At 33.8% G+C, this 7,195-nt stretch overlaps 1 protein-coding gene across 1 annotated transcript in view; it reads right to left on the minus strand.

Annotated features, from left to right (window-relative positions):
* The window catches only part of LOC136983402 (A-kinase anchor protein 7 isoforms delta and gamma-like), a 55,297-nt gene extending 51,006 nt beyond the window's left edge, over positions 1–4,291 (minus strand). The window contains exon 1 of the mRNA XM_067280119.1: positions 4,277–4,291. The gene's annotated coding sequence lies outside the window, so the exon portion shown is untranslated. The remainder of the gene's footprint in view (positions 1–4,276) is intronic.
* Between the last annotated feature and the right edge of the window lie 2,904 nt (positions 4,292–7,195).

The following is a 7,195-nucleotide window of genomic DNA, read 5'->3' on the forward strand; positions in this document are numbered from 1 at the left end:
GATAAAATCCATAAAATAAATGAGAAATATGCTTCTCATTCTCTGTCCATGCTGGAAAATAATGGCACAATAATCAGTGATATACAGGGTATTTCTGATCTTTTGGGTGAAACATTTTCCTCTTCATCCAGCAATATTATGTATACAAGAAATTTTCAGGCTTATAAAGCCCAAAGTGAAAAACAATATTTAAACTTCCACCCCTTATCTAATGAAGAATATAATCTGCCATTCACCAGCATAGAACTACGTACAGCGATCCCTCACTTGGGGAATACTGCTGTAGGCCTGGATAAAATCCACTATAGCATGATAAAAAATATGTCAAACAATTCCCTTAGTAATCTTCTGAATCCGTTGAACAGAATATGGACAGAATATATCTTTCCTGACTCTTGGAGGGTATCGATTATTATTCTCATCCCCAAGCCAGGTAAAGACTGCAAGGATCCCTCTAATTACAGACCAATCTCTCTGACAAATTGTCTCTATAAACTTTTTGAGAGAATGGTAAACAGACAACTGATGTATCTCTTAGAGAAAAAGGATTACTTTTCATTACATCAGAGTGGATTTCGTAGGAACAGAAGTACCACGGACAATTTAGTAAATCTTGAAACATCTACACACTAAGCGTTTGTTAAACAATAGCACTTAGTGTCTGTGTTTTTCGACATAAAAAAGGTCTATGATCGCTGTTCGCGATACAGGATACTCCGTAATCTGTACCAATTCAGATTACAGGGTAATTTGCCAATATTTATAAAAAAATTCCTACAGAATCAAAGATTTCAAGTTAGGATGGGCACTACTTTATCTAGGCTTTTCACACAAGAAAGTGTTCCTCAAGGTTGTAGTTTGAGTGTGACTCTGTTCCTAATCAAAATTAACAGCATAGTTAAGTGTCTCCTGCCCAGCATGAAACATTCTCTGTATGTAAATGACTTTCAGATCTCTTGCCAGTCTAGTAATATCAGTTTTATCGAGAGACAACTGCAAACCTCCCTAATTCATATACATGATTGGTCCAAGACCCATGGTTTTAGTTTTAACATGGAGAAGACCTCAAGCATTCACTTTTGCCAAAGGCGTGGTTTGGACTTGGACCCTGATATTTACCTAAATGGGGTTAAAATCCCAATTGTGAATGAGGGTAAGTTCCTGGGTGTTGTAATTGACTAAAAACTGACGTTCTTGCCACACTTGCGCTATTTGAAGAGTAGATGTCTAAAAGCTCTGAACCTTTTAAAGATATTATGCTGCTCACAATCTAGATTGAAATGCTCAGTGCGAACAGGGTATAAGGCTCTAGTTTAGTAGTATTACAGAGTATAATACATATATTTTAATATATTTTTTTAAAAAAACAAAACCACTGAGAAATGTTCCGTATGTTTAACAAGGTTCGGAAAACTGAAAATTTTAACAACGGGTTCGGCCAAACCTGTGCAAACCCACTGAATATCACCACTGCCCGTATGGGTATAAGATGGCGGCATTCAGGTCCCTGGTTAAAAGGGCGCACACCCACAGTACCACACAGGAAGTGTTACGGCAGGAAATGGAATACTTGCAGGAAGTGGCAAAAGAGCACGGGTACAGCAGATTGGTACAGCAACTAGAAAGAAATTATGTAAATGGCAGCAGTCACGATCCACCGGGTAATGGGAATAATGAGAAAGCAGCGAAAAATATCATACCCCTTTTGTACAACCTGATCTTAGCACCTTTATATAGAAAAATTGCAAAAAGATAAGGGTTTGACATAGCGTACAGGCGATGCCCGTCTATGCTTCAACTACTACGGAATGATAAGGATAGACCAAATAGGAACAAACTTCCTGGGGTATACGCTATCCCACTAACGGATAATAGATGCAATAGAAAATTGGTGTACATTGGATCCACCAAAAGAGTGGTGGAAGTAAGATAGAAAGAGCACCAGAAGGACATTGTACATGGGAGAGCTACCACCTCATTGACGGTTTATGCATCGGATCCAGAAATCATCCCGGACTTCAAGGCCGCAAAACTACTGGCTACCACTAAGCATGCTGATCAAATTCGATGGTTAGAGCAGATGGAAATTTATAAGGCCTTCCAATCATCCCAGCCGATAAATGCAAAGGACGAGGTGAAGTTATCGCTAGCATGGCAGGCCCTACTGCAAAAAGCATAGACAGAGTAAAGAAAAGGAAAGATGCTGCTGGTCTTTTTATTGAAGGGTTTAAGTTTTTAAGTTTTTTAAAATTTATAAAGTGAACTTGGGAAGCGTTTTTTTCAGGTAAAGGTTCTACAGAAACTAATGGAACAATTTTGAATTTTCGAATGGCACGCGATTAGGAGTATTCGATTTGTCAAACACCGATTGGAAGAGAATTTAGGCTTGAGAATGGACCCAGACTGGAGTCCGAAAATGTTCGCCATAGAAAATTAATTAGACTTGCACCGGTTATTAGGTTAGTGTTGAAGATTTGTTTACAACCCGGTGTTTTTAGGAGTTTATTAGTATTTGAATTTGTTGTTTTATCGAAATAAATTTTGAACCTATGACAATTATTCAAAATAAACTAAGTATAGTATTTAATATAAATTAACAAATTGTAAAATAACTGTATGCCTAACTATTGTTGATAGGCGTATTAACTATCACAAAATAGCTGAGCTCATAGCATCAATATGCAGTTCCTACGTGTTAAAAAAAAAACTTTGCAAGCAAAGCAGATCTAGTTCTAACATATAATTAAAAATCAACAATTCAATGTAAAATTAAAACAGCTGCTGCATTTCACAAGTCTTTATGTAAACTAATTCAACCAATATCAGGCACTAGTAACTTTGCAACCAAAGCTTTCTAACACTGCTAGCATCACAAAACTATCAAACAGGACTAGGCAGACACACTAAGCTAAATGCTTTTATCTTTTATGGCATAATCTACTTAATAGTGCAACAAGCTTCTCAATAACTGTTTTTAATAATTCATAAAGAAATAAGATTTGTAATATGTTTTCATTTTTAATGTTTTTATGATCTAAGATTTCATATTTACAAATCTACACTGTTGGCAATGATAGCAATAAAAGACACACAACTACAGAGCAGAACATCCCAACAGGGTTGGTCCTTAGGGGTAGATGAAACTTTGCACGTAAAAAATTTATTTTAAATTTTAAATAATTTTCCATTCTCAAATAAATTTAAGATGTCTTTTAATATATAGGAGAGTTGTTGCATACACTTTATATACAATACCATATAATATAAGCATAATATCAAAGATTGCGGAAAAAGAATTTTTCTTAAAACATCGATACAAAAAAAAAGGTCGGAAACCGCCGCCATCGAGCCTCAACGGTATATAGGTTATTTCAAAAATACTTTTAAAATATCGTAGCAAAACAAAATTTAATAATTAAGCCAATTTTTAAATCAATCAAAGCACTAGAAACATGCCCCAAAATACTATAATTTTTGTTTGCCTACAAATTAGACATATCCACATGAAAACATCATAAAGAATAGAAGGAAAACCAAATTCAAATATTTTTTTATAAAAAAAAAATAGAAAAAAAATTAAAAATCTAGTTTCAAAAACCAGAATAAAATTTAGATTTAGTAGCATCTTTTTATTATAATTTCTTGCAAATATTTATGGTTTTATAATACGTTGTTTTTAATTTTTAAAGTGAAAAAAAGAAAAAAAACGAATTATCATTTTTCCGATTAAGCATATTCCCCGATTAGCGCGGATTCGATTAGTGCAGTAATTTTCCGGACTGCATTTAACCGCACTAAGCGGTGCATTCCTGCAAAAAAAGAAAGAAAGAAAAAAAAGAAGACTTGGAAACATGCAAAACCATTAGAAAACTTCATATATTTAAAAATAATACTTATCACAATACTGTGGATATTGTTTATATTGTAAACAAGTGCAACATATTTTGCTTTGCTTAAATTTTAAACTATAAAACTCAGAACAAAGTAAGTAACACCCAAAGTATTGTCGTTAGTTTAAATAGTTAAAGTATTGGACACGTTACTCAAGGCCGTGAATTCGGTTCCCACCCGGGACAAACTTTTTTTCTTCCACCCGTAGGCTTTTGTTTATAACCGTAGCCGTATATAAAGCTTAAACGGTAAAAGGTTACACTTTCGACGTTATCCGTTTATTAATAGCGCGGCTTGTTGCAATTTCCTACAAACGAACCATTTAAATGATCCTACCTTTTAACGTAAACACCATAAACACCCCTTCTGTGCTCCTCACACTTACCTTTGTTTGTTATTGAAGTTCGTATTACCACCGCAAGAGGCGCACTTACCGATTGCTTGGTATTATCATATTTAAATTAATTTGTGAAAAATAAATAATAATATATTTTAATATAATAAATTAAATTGGACTATAATTTTTGAAATTCAATATTAATTCGTAGTAAAAAAGTAAATCTATGTAAATATTTTTGTATAGAATCGTAGCAATTCAGTCATAATGCGTCACGTTTGGTAAAAAATGTTTGAATAAATTCTTTAACGTTAAAAATTCTTGTTTAAAACGCAATATTTAAACGTTAAAGAATTTATTCAAAATGTGTTCGGTCCTGAAAATGGCTACAAAGATAGCGTTTGATGAATTAAAATAATTGCGGGACTAGGTTCTTCGTTTTTAAATATTTACAATAATCCAGTTCAAGATCAATATATGAGATTAATATGGCAGTGCAGGCCAAAGAGTATTTAAAACTTTCCATAAAAATGACAAGAATCAGCTGTACACTGATATTTCTACAGGAGTGAAAACTCAATGAAGTATACCCGACGTCAGTTTGGAATATCAAACTTCCTAAAGACTGTATCACAATGATTGGTAATATTAGAGACAACAGCGTGAACCGAATAATTAGAAAAACGAGAAGAAATAAATATGCATTAATCCAAAGAATCATACATCTAGAAAACAAACTCGTAGATATAGATTCTTCTATCCTTTATGAAACCAATGCTAACGCAGCGGCGATCGCATCCAGAATTGGATACAAACTTAAGAAACAGTATGTGAAAAAGATCAAATGGCTATATAAACGACAACCCAAGAAGCGTAGCACTTCCTTAACTAACCAGCTAATATGTTGGGACGCACTGGTTTCCCCGAAATGTCTACTGAAGGCCGCAAAGAAAGGCCTATCTTATGCACCACACATTCCTCTCCCTCTTGAAAAGGTCATACCTGAAATGGAAAAAAATAGTCGCTACACTTAAGGATCCGGAAAAAGAGGCTCACAGATGGAAAGCAGCCTTGAAAATACTAAACCAGAAACGACGAGAAACAAACAGGGAAAAGACATATATCACCAGTGAGAAATGGCTAACGGAAAACGATATAGTTCTAACCAGAGCGAATAAATCTAAATCTATGGTCATCACGAACAGGGAGACATACGACAATGAGCTCAACAAATACTTGAAAGAAACCGAGTGCACAATAGTGGACAGAAGTATACTGACCTCCACACACAAAAGAGTAATCAATAATAAGGGGAGCTGGTAAACCTGCTCCCCCTACTCAAACGGGTAAAAATGACATCACCAGCTATACCCAGGCTCTTTGGTTTCGCTAAAACCCACAAAACAGAACACCAGTTACGACCGGTAGTCGAAAAATGTGTCTCGCCGACATATTTATTAGAGAAATATGTATACAACTTTATAAAGGACCAAGGGTTAAACACTAACACAGCCCAATTGGCAGAGGAATTGAGGCAAATAGTCTTAACAAATGATGAATACATATCTGTGTTTGATTATCAGAACCTATTAATGTTATATGCTAAAAAGGTTATAAATTTTAAATCATATTGTCCAGTAAGTCAAAAACGAAATATATATCTTATGAAGGATGCGGAAATTGCGAACGTGCGGAATTCCAAGTTTTTACGTTGGAGAAACAAAACGGAAGTTGAAGGTTGGACTTCGGAACATCTTGCCGCTTTTAATCGTACATCTTGTACGATTAAAAGTTTTGTACGATTAAAAGTTTGTACTTCACCGGTATTTTTGCATTGTAATGTTCATGATTGTCAAATTAATATTAATAAAGTAAAGACTGTATACAAAGAAATAAACTGTATAAAAAGAATAAAGAACACTTTGCAATTGTCATGAAAAGTAACTTTGTAAATTTGGATAACGGCGTGTTTCCAGCGGAATGCTGGGTAAACCTTGTCGGGTATAAAAGTTGTAAACACGAGATAGGAGACGATAATGAACATTTTTCATTGTTGGCTTTTTAAGTTATATTTGTATTTGCAAGCCCTACTGAGGAGGCCAGAAAACTGGCGAAATGCATTTAGGGATAAATATCACGTATTTTCTCTCTACGAAAGACATGCTTGACTTTTTTAACCTTTTTGAAAATTCTATTTCATTTTTAACAAATGGTTTAAAGTTAAATTATTTTTTAGTCCTCTATAAGTCAGAAAAGAAAGAAAATTTAAATTTTCGTGTACTCTTCGAAAGTACAATTACGTAAGATTGAAAAATTCCGACTCCATTGCTTTTAATAATTTATTTTATTTTTACAAAATATCACGTATATTTTGGAACTATCGTGATATTTTGTAAAAATATCACGATAGTTCCATGATATATAACAGACTAGAGCAGAATAATCACAGATGTTTTCCATCTTTCTCATGCCAGCATCTTAAAAGATAACAAAATCTTTAAGCATTCCATTACAGGATGTCTTTCTCCATCACTCAAGCAAACCCAATAAAACTAGATTGACTGAGGACTAGAAAGTGATGCTCTGATCCAAAATATTTGCCAAAAGTCCAAACAATTCGAAATGTAATAAGAGTTCAGTTGCAGTGTGTAAATTGATATTTTTGTTAATATCTACCTGACCATATTTATTTAGTGTAGTCTCCATTTCATTATATTGTACTCAAATACTCATATCTACCTAATTTATATGTACTATTTAAGTTAGTGACAAAAAATGTATTTTATTTTATAAAAATTAATTGCAAGTAGTCAAAATTGTGGAAAAACTATTACTTTTTGCAATGTTTCTGAAATCATTGATCAATGAAACATTATTTACAATATCTACTTGTATGTAGCTCGTGAATTCATGTGTGTATGTCTTAAGACATTGTTTCTAGTTCGTCAGATCGCAGATTCGAATCCC

The sequence above is a fragment of the Centruroides vittatus genome, unplaced genomic scaffold (genome assembly GCF_030686945.1).
Source record: "Centruroides vittatus isolate TY-2023 unplaced genomic scaffold, ASM3068694v2 contig_882, whole genome shotgun sequence".
NCBI classification, from domain to species: Eukaryota; Metazoa; Arthropoda; class Arachnida; order Scorpiones; family Buthidae; genus Centruroides; species Centruroides vittatus.